The sequence below is a fragment of the Antechinus flavipes genome, chromosome 1 (assembly GCF_016432865.1).
Source record: "Antechinus flavipes isolate AdamAnt ecotype Samford, QLD, Australia chromosome 1, AdamAnt_v2, whole genome shotgun sequence".
Classification (NCBI taxonomy): Eukaryota; Metazoa; Chordata; class Mammalia; order Dasyuromorphia; family Dasyuridae; genus Antechinus; species Antechinus flavipes.
The window spans coordinates 610,465,316-610,475,560 of record NC_067398.1 but is presented as its reverse complement, the minus strand read 5'-3'; the positions used below and the strand labels follow the sequence as shown (position 1 = coordinate 610,475,560).

At 37.0% G+C, this 10,245-nt stretch overlaps 1 long non-coding RNA gene across 2 annotated transcripts in view; it reads left to right on the top strand.

Annotated features, from left to right (window-relative positions):
• Positions 1-3,220: 3,220 nt before the first annotated feature.
• The window catches only part of LOC127544397 (uncharacterized), a 107,355-nt gene continuing 100,330 nt past the window's right edge, over positions 3,221-10,245 (top strand). The window contains exon 1 of one of the 2 annotated variants that reach the window (XR_007949436.1): positions 3,221-3,311. This is a non-coding gene — a long non-coding RNA (uncharacterized LOC127544397). The remainder of the gene's footprint in view (positions 3,312-10,245) is intronic. The other variant, XR_007949435.1, reaches the window with a different exon arrangement.

The window sequence follows — 10,245 nt, the reverse complement described above, 5'->3', positions numbered from 1 at the left end:
TCTTTCTCTAATTGTCCAATTGAGTTCTTTTGTTCTGTGGAATTTTTTTCCATTTCACCAATTTTGTTTTTTAGAGAGCTGTTTTCTGTTTCCAGTTCACTAATCCTATTTTTCAAGGATTTTACTTCTTTATTCCACTCTCTCTTTAACTGACTTCTCCAGGCTCTTTTCCCCATTTTTCTTCTAGCTCCCTTGTGAGAGCCTTTTTAATCACTTCTATGAGGTTCATCTGTGCTGAGGAACAGACGATCTCCTCCTTTGGGGAATCACCTGGGGACTGCCTGTTTTTAGTCTCCTCAGGATTTAGAGTCTGCTCTCTATCTGTGTAGAAGCTGTCAAGGTTAAAGTCCTCTTCAGCTTCTTGCTCATTCTGTCTATTAATCAGAGACAAACTACCAAAGAAAAACAGAAAAAACTGGAGTCTTTCTTTGGGGGGGGCTGGGTGTGTTATCGAGCTTCCTCTACAGACTGCAGGGGTAGCAGTGAGGCACTAGCAGGACTGTGCTGCGCCTGCGCTCTGAGATCCCAGAGCGTGCTGAGTCACTGAGGGGGGAAGGGGGGGGGCGGCCAGGTCCTGAGAGACTCCAGCTGTTTGCGGTTGTATTCTTCAGCCCCGGTGTTTTTAGCTTCTCTGCTGGGCTGTTGACTTGCTGCAGGTTCCAAACCTGTAGCGAAGCTCTCCCCGCAGAGACGGCTACGATCACTCCCCACCCCCTCTCAGCTCTGCTCCCGTGCTCTCACTGCCGCTGCCCTCAGCCTGCGCCCGATCTAAAACCGCCCCAGCCCTCCAGTAAAGACAGACCTTTCTTGGCGGATCTCAAGGATGGCTTCTCTTGGTAACTATATGTGGGTTTTTTTCAGTCAAGCATTGATTCAGAGGCTTGTAATGAAGTGGATAGTGAGAGAAAGCGCGGAGCTTATGCAACTGTGAGCCTCCTCTCCGCCATCTTAACCGGAAGTCGCACTCGCTCTCTCTCTCACACACACACACACAAACAAAATCATAACAATTCTAGGATGCAGCTATTATCATTATGCCCATTTTATAGTTATATAAACTAAAATTGAAAGAGGTTAAGTCACTAGTTAAGAGAATATTGGCCTTTGGAAATCCCATAAAGTACTGTGGACTCATTTTAAGCTTAAAATTCACTAAGATAACTAGATTTTTTTTTTCCAGACAAACACCTTCTAACTATACCTTCTACATCTCCTATTAGAAAAGTTGGAGTTTTTGAATGCAAGTATAAGACTTAGCATTTGTCTCTATTACCATTATTATTTTGGAACCCAACTATCTAGTCCATTCTGTCAGCTATCCCCATCAGCTTTGTATTATCTTCACTTTGCTGACAATTCATAATGACATCCTTTTTCCCACCTTCAAATTACTTCACAACTTTGAATATAGGTATAACAAATGTATTTCACTTTGCCAGGTGCATCTGTATTTTCTAATTTCAATCTGCTAACAAAATCGTGCTCATCTTCTCAATTATTCTGTATACCTTTTTTTAAATGGCATTTCATGATTGTTGGTGCCATCTGCCCATATAAAACACAGAGCTTCATAGCAGGAGAATCTGGCTGAAGATTCAAAAATCAAAACAAATGACATCTGCTACATGTCTCTCATTTAGTTTCATTCTCTCTTCAATCGTACCAGATTTTTTTGTGTTTTCATTACAGACAGAAATGTTTATTGCTCGTGGCTTTGCTTTTCCTGAATTGTCATAGTCTTCTTTCATTTCTTTTTATGATATTATTAATAATCAAGTGATTAAACCTAGAATAATAACTATGAGTGAGTAGCTCCCTGCTAGCTTTAAGCGTTTGTCCATTTATTGAGGGCACTCTATATATAAGCTCCAGAAATGATGCCAAAGAACTGGTGCTAGCAAATCTCTGGCTCATGGTAGATACTTAAGAAATACTTACTGAGTGAGTAAATAAGAAGAAATCTGTCTTTTTTTCTATCTCTCTTTGTCTCTCTGTCTCTGTCTTTCTCTCCACAATGACTACTAAGCTAAATGACAATGACAATGACGGCAAAATTTCCCAAACCCAATAACAACACATGAAAGCATTGAGATTGTTATTAATTACAATGAAAAATCCTGGAACTCAAAGCAAATGATGAAACACAAACTTTCATGATTTTAATAGAAAGATGAGAGATTATAGGTGTTGAATATTTAATATAGTGTCAGATGTAGGTGTTTTATTGGTTTCTTTTACTGATTTTCCTTCTTTATAACAGAGGTTTTGGTGAGTGACATGATGGGAGTTTAAAGGGAAATTATCATGGAACAAAAGAAAATATAAAAGCATCAGTGAAATAATTTTGTGCAATGTATATGCTGTATGAGAACACTTTTTATATGCAATTTTTAAAATACTGTCTGAATTTGTTCTCTTCTTGTATATAATTCTTGTTCACTCTAAGTAAAATGGAAGTTTAATGAGAGCAGAAATTATGTCTTAAACTCTTTGTTGTCCTGAAAAGAAGTACAGAGCCTCATTTCTAGTATACATTCACTAAATATTATTTTTGTTTGTTTCTCTCCCCTCTCCTCCCATGATGGCCTCTGAGCTTTCTTCTATCTTTTTCCATATTATTTTAAGAATCATTTATATTGGACCTGTTGACTTTATAGCGTGGTTTTCTCCCACTAAAAAAATCAGGGAAAACAAGAAAAGCATGTTAATTATTTTGGATGTATTAATTAAGTTTTCATTCATTGATTGCCAAGATATAATCTATAGCCAACATAGTAGAGAGGGGGAGTGGAGAAAAGATATATTAAATTTAAAATTTTTTCTCTCTGATTTGATTTTCAGTTGTCAGTTAGTTTCTGTTAAAAAAAATGAGTTGTAAAATAATAAAAACTTGTACTAACAAATCATCAGAGAATAAAATTCTTTTAAGCAAAGTTAGCCTAGAGATAGAGGGACAGAGAGAAACTCCAAGCTTCCTTGTGAGTCCTAAATTAGGTGTAGGGTTAAAACCTCAGGATAGTTGAGTATAAAGTAGGAATAGTATTCATTATCTTCTTCAGATCATCCTAATATGGGGGACAATAACCCTGAAACTTCTCTCACTGACCCAGGTTCTGGGGTCTCCCACAATAAAAGATCTCTATGTCATTATGACCTCACACTAGAATAGGTGTCTACCATATTAAGTCCCCTTCTCTCATTGGTATGCTCTTTTCCAGGCCTTTATTTCAGGGAAGGTCCCAGGCCTGTCCACCTTCATTCTCCTCTTGGCTATGCTTCTGGTTTTCTAGACTTCAATGTCACGTCTCTATGTAGGTACTTTCAGTTTTCCCTTCCATTCACAATGTATTCTCCTTTTGTGTGTGTGTGTGTGTTTTCCCCCATTAAAATGGGAAATCCTTGAAGTCGGGGATTGTCTTTTTCTATTTTTAACCCTGACACTTAACAAAGGGTTTGGCGCATATGGCTTAATAAATGATTGTTGCCTGCCTCTTTCCCTAGAAATGAGGGGGAGAGGAAGGAAGTATGATGGGAATGCAATACTGAGGATAGGATATATCCCAAAATGTCACTATTTGTTAAAAGAGTTTCTCACAATGAAGTGAGGTTTTTTTTTTTTTTTTTTTTTTTTTGCAATATATTCTTTCAATTAATAGAGATACTTATTATTATAATGGAAAATGCAATGCAAAAATGAATCAGTAGTATATGATCTATCAACTCTAATGACTTCCTATTGTCACCAAGATACCATATTAGCTCCTCTGTTTAGTTTTTTTAAAAATTTAGAGGCATTCATTATCTCTTCCTCCACACTTCCCAGTTGAGCAATAATAAATTCTCATAACCAACACATAGTCAAGCAGTGTTGGAATCTTTACAAACTGCTAACTCATTAGAGTTGATAGATTATTGATCTGATCTTACAAGAAGATGTTTTGGGCCAGAATCTGAAACAAGGTACTAAGTAGAACTAATTGATACAATGCTTGTGTTCACACCTTTACTCATTGGAGTTCACATGTTTGGGAGATTCCAGGGTTTAGTATGAGATATCTGAATTCACACCTCCCTTGAAGCTCTTAGGGCCAGAGAACACTATGGGAGAAAAACCCATAATCCCTCTCTCTCGTATCCCACAATTCCTCTCTCTCATATAAAAGAAACAGACAGAGGCTCTTGAACAGATTTCAGCTGAATTACGCCAGAAGCCTTCTCTCTGAGGCAAGAGAGAGATTCACTGGAATATTTTCCACTTGCCTGGCTGGTAGCAGAAGAAGAGTTTTGAGAGGAAGAAGCTACAAGTCGAGAGTTCGGTGAAGATTGAGAAGGCTCCCTCAGAGGTAAGACAGATTCAACTTGGTGCTGGCTCTGGAGGCTGAAAAAAGCAGAGGCAGAGGCTGAAGGACAAAGTGGCAAGAGCTCTTGGAACCAAGCAGAGAAATAGGCCTCTAAGCTAACCGGGCTATATTGGAGATAATAAAAGATCTGAACTTTTATCACCTGGCTGTGTTTGGGGTAATTATTGATCTGAACTGATACTAAAGCTGCCTCCAAGAACCTCTCCCCCACATCGAGAAACCTGCACCCTCTCCTCGCTCCCAGAGGGAACCATCTTTTATATATTATATATTTTAAAGAAGAAAAAAGAACACCACAAAGCAGGATGCTCTCAGGGAAAAAAAAAAAAAAAACAAACAAACCTGGAAAGTCTTCATGAACAAAGTGAAATATATTGTATAGAAAGTAATAGCAATGTTCTGGGAAGATTAGCTGTAAACAACTTTGTTATTCTCACTAGTACAATCATTCACACCTATTCTGAAGGATTTATGATGAAAAAATCTTATCCATACCCAGAGAAGGAACTGATCAAGTATGAATATAGATTAAAGCATTATCTTTTACTCTCTTTCTTTATTTTTAATTTAATTTTTCTGGAGGGTTTTTATTTTCATTAGGGTGGAAGATCAATGTTTTCTTTCACAACTTGATTTATGGAAATGTTTTGCATAATTTCACATGTAATTTCTTAATTAAGGGTGGGGATAAGGGAGAGAACCTAAAACTCAAAAAATCAAAAAAATGTAAAAATTGTTTTGAATGTAACTGGGGAAAATATTAAATAAATAAAATTTAACAATAACAACAAAACAAAACAAAACAAAAAAACATACAAAGTTCAACCACAAACATTTTCACATTAGTCATGTCCAAAAATTTATTTTATTCTGTATTTTAAGTCATTTGAATGATTCTGTAAACAGTGCACTAAGCCTGGATAAAATATTGGCTAGCCATGTGACACTTAAGCTCCTCAAGCTGTCTCAATTTCTTCAATCATAAAATGGGGATTATAAATAGCACCTATCTCAGATTGTTGTGATGAGCATCAAATAAGATAATATATGCAAAGTGTTTTGCTGAGCTTAAAGTGCTAAATCAATGCTAGTTTCTTTTTTTAATCATTTGATTTAGGCCAGTTCCAATGGTTTTATGATGAAAAGAGCCCTTTGCACCAGAGAGAAGACTGTGAGGACTGAAGGTGGATCACAACATAGTATTTTCATACTTTTTGTTATTGTTTGCTTGCATTTTGTTTTCTTTCTCATTTTTTTTTCTTTTTTATTTGATTTTTCTTGTGCAGCATTGTAATGTTCTCTGGTTCAGTTTTCCTTGGAGGGTCTCTGGGGCAGCCTTCATTTCAGTTCAGTAATCACCACAAGAGTAGCCAGATGTTAAAGTCCAAATCCTTTATTGTCTCTTTCAAAGTTTTGTTTCCTTTCCTTTCCTGGGGTCCAGTTAGCTTTCTTAGAGGTCTTCGAGAGTCTTGATTTTAATGGAGAAGCTAAGGAGGAGAGCCTTGCCACTAAGGTAGTGTGAAATGGGATGAATGAATCTGAATCCAAGGGCTTGTGTTTCATTCTCCGGTCTGCTTGTCTCCTCTAGCTCTCTCCCTGAGCCTCTCAGTCCCCAGGAGCCTGACTGAAGATCGAATGAAGCTCTCTTCTTGGTTCTGAGAGCTTAAGCTCCTGGCTTCTTGTCTTCTCTGCCTCTGTGTGAACCTGATTGAGGCTCCTAGCTTATATTCTCTACACTGAGTATAAACCAATCATTATATCACTAGGAAACCATTCTTTGTTGTAAGATTAAATCAATCATACTGAACTTAGAGAACTATCATGCACCATGTTAAATTAGATTACCACTATCTCATTAATTCCACTTAATTAGCACCTTGTAAGAATCCTTGTTTCACGTTCAGAGTTCTGGCCCATAACACAGCACGATAATTGTAGACATATGTATAGAAGAAATGCACATGTTTAACATATGTTGGATTACTTGCCATCTAGGGGAGGGGATGGGGGAAAGGGAAGGAAAATTTTTGGAATACAAGTTTTCGCAAGGGTGAATGCTAAAAAGTATCTCTACTAAGTTGGGCTTTAAAAGATAAGTAAGGAGGCAGAGCCAAGATGACAGAGAAGACACACATTTCTTTCTGACATTATTCTACTACCCTAACACTAATTAGCAAATTTAGCCTCTAATTTAGTTCTGGACTGACCGAATCCACAAATATTGAGAGTATAATATATTACCAGCAGAAGACAATTTTGAAGATCACCAGAAAAGGTCTGTTTCAATTGGGCATGGAGGGAGGCAGGTCAAAGACAAGCAGGCTGAGCACAGACACTGAGTGCAGGCAATGCAGAGTCCTGGAGAATTTATGGGGAGGAATTTACAGTAGTGTTGGCTACTTTGTCCTGATTGCAAGCCAGTAGATCAGCAGAGAAGTTATAAAACTCCCAACACAAACACAAAAAGCAAATAGAGAACCTTGAAATGCCATAATCTCATGGAACCTGGCCATGCAAACTAAGCACCAGGAGTGAGTCAGCACTTACTCAGCATACCTGCTTCTTCTTGTAGAAGAAGCTTTGACAACCTTCCTTGCCCTAAAAACAGATCACAACTTAAAAAAAAAAATGAATAAAAAAGCAAAAAGAACTCTGACCATAGATAGTTTTTATGGTGAAAGAGAAGAACAGATTTCAAATCCTGAGGAGACTAAAAGCAGATTGACTCCAGATGAAGCCCATCACATAAAACTGTCCTAGAAGAAACTACAAAAGATCTTAAAAGAGAGCTGGAAGAAAATTGGGGAAAGGAAATGAGAACTTTACAAGAGGGTTTGGAAATGGCAACACAGACATTATTTGAAGAAAATTCAATACAAAATAGTGCAATGGAAAAATCATATAACTCCTTAAAAATAGAATTTGTGAAATGGAAAAAAGTTCTATAGAACAAAACAACTCATTTAAAAATTCAATTGGACAAATACAAAAAGAAGTAAAAAAAAGTAAATGAAGAAAATAATTCACTAAAATTCAGAACTGAACAAATGGAAATGAATGACTCAATGAGACATCACAAATCAGTCAAGCAAAACCAAAAAATAAAAATAAAAAATAGAAAAAATGTAAAATACTTACTTGGGAAAACAACTGACTTGGAAAATAGATCTAGAAGAGACGATCTAAAGATTATTGAACTCCAGAAAACCATGATGAAAAAAAAGAGCCTAGACACTATTTTCCAGAAAATCATCAAAGAGAACTACCCAGATTGTAGAAGGTCACAGACAGTGGGGAAATTCTGGGTGAGGTATAAGATGCTTTAGCCCAAAAGGAACCTGTTAACAATGTCTGATTCAGCTCCCCATCTCCCCTAAGGGCTCTTGGCCTTCCTGAGAAGTCAGGGGGTGGTGACAACCTGTGTTGTGACTGAAGCAGAGTGATATCAGATGGCAAAGAGTGTTACCAAGTGGCAATCTGCAGAAGGCTGAAACTATAGAGTCAATGCACTGAAGTTGGGACTGCTGAGCCTTGAGGCTAATGACTGATTGGGCAATACTCTATGGGTATATGCTTGGAAAATGGTCCTTTCCACTATCCGTACTGGCTCAATGATTGGTGTATAGAAGATGGTAGGAGGGACTAGGGGGGTGGAGTAAGACTAGCCAGAGACACTCTCAGTGGTAGATAAAGGAAGAAGGTGATCACGGAGAATCTACTTCTATCCTGTTCAATCCTGTGTCTAAGACCAAGATTAAAGAACAAGGACTTTTGCTTATCTTGACTCCAGCTGATTCTGGGGTGTCCTGGTGCTAGAGTAGTCGTTACAAGGAACTATATGAGCAAAACTACAAAACACTTTCCACACAAATAAAGTCAGCTCTACACAATTGGGAAATTATCAAGTGCTCTTGGATAGGTCAAGCAAATAATCACTAAACTAATGTATTTATTTAGTGTTATACCAATCAAACTCCTAAGAAACTATTTTACTGACCTAGAAAAAATAACAACAAAGTTCATCTGGAAGTACAAAAGGTCAAGTGTTTCAAGAGATTTAATGGGGGAAAAAAAGCAAATGAAGGTGGACTAACTGTACCAGACCTAAAAGTATAAATTATAAAGTGGCAGTTATCAAAACCCTTTGGTACTGGCTAAGAAATAGAGTAGTTGATCAGTGGATTAAGTTAGTTTTACAGGACAAAATAGTCAATAACTAAAGTAATCTAGTATTGTAATCTAGTATTTGACAAATCCCAAAACCCCAATTTTTGGGATTAGAATTCAATATTTGACAAAAAACATTGGGAAAATTGGAAAGTAGTATGGAAGAAACTAGGCATTGACCTACATATAACACTGTATACAAAGATAAGGTGGAAATGAGTTCATGATCTAGATATAAAGAATGATATTATAAACAAATTAGAAGAACATAGGATAGTTTACTTCTCAGACCTGTGGAGGAGGAAGGAATTTGTGACCAAAGAAGAACTTGCGATCATTACTGATCACAAAATAGATAATTTTGATTATATTAAGTTAAAAAAGTTTTTGTACAAACAAAATTAATGCAGACAAGATTAGAAGGGAAGCAATAAACTGGGAAAACTTTTACATTCAGAGGTTCTGATAAAGGCCTCATTTCTAAAATATATAGAGAATTGACTCATAGTTATAAGAATTCAAGCCATTCTCCAATTCAAAAATGATCAAAGGATATGAATAATTTTCAGATGAACAAACTGAAACTATTTCTAGTCATATGAAAAGGATGATTTCAGAAAGGCCTGGAGAGACTTACATGAACTGATGCTAAGTGAAATGAGCAGAACCAGGAGATCATTATACACTGTAACAAGAAGACTATATGACGATCAATTCTGATGGACATGGACCAATTCTAATGGAAGAATCTCTCTTCAGCATTGAGATGATTCAAACCAGTTCCACTTGTGCAGTGATGGAGAGCCATCTATAACTGGGAACAGAGTGTAGAACACAATATAGCATCCTCACTCTCTCTGTTGTTATTTGCTTGCATTTTGTTATCTTTCTCAGTTTTTTTTCTTCTTTCTTGATCTGACTTTTCTAGTACAACAAGATAAATATGCATACATATATTGGATTTAACATGTATTTCAATATATTTAACATGTATTGGACTACCTGCTAGCTAGGGGAGGGGGCGGGGAAAGGAAGGAAAATTTGGAACAAAAGGTTTTGCAAGGGTCAATGTTGCAAAAATTACCCATGCATATGCTTAGGGAAAAGACATGATATAGTTCAGTTTAGCGTCATATTCCCACCCACTGGGGATGTTGTCCAGTCAGAAATCCAAGTTGTATCAAACCCCTGAGACTCACCCTCTGTAGAATCTCACTTTGCCATGCCCAGTTAGAAATCTCAATCATATTCCTGAGGTTAAATTTTCCCTATAAAATCTTACTTATGGACCATTCATGGCTGCTACCTGCCTTTGGATCTGTCTGCCATTGCATTCTATTTTGTGATGTTTTCCCCCTTTTCCTTCCCCTATGCCATGTGGTATCTTTCATAACTATACTATGATTCCCAACCCCATTTCTCTTCCTTACAGCTTTTTTAGTTTGCTAAATCCTTTTCAGTATTTATCCTGCCACCCGAGGGCATGCTTCAACCCCATGGGGTGGGGGTGGGGTTCTCCCTTTCTACTGAGTAATTATGAGTTCCATTGAAGAACTTGTTTTTCATATGCTTTTCCATTATATTTGATATTTACCATTCTTGGTGTCTATTGTTTCCTTTCATTATTTCTGTAACCTCTTCTCTAAATAAATCTACCTTTTGCCAAAGAAAATGGCTATTGTGAATTCTTCACATGATCAAACCCCAACTTTTGGTG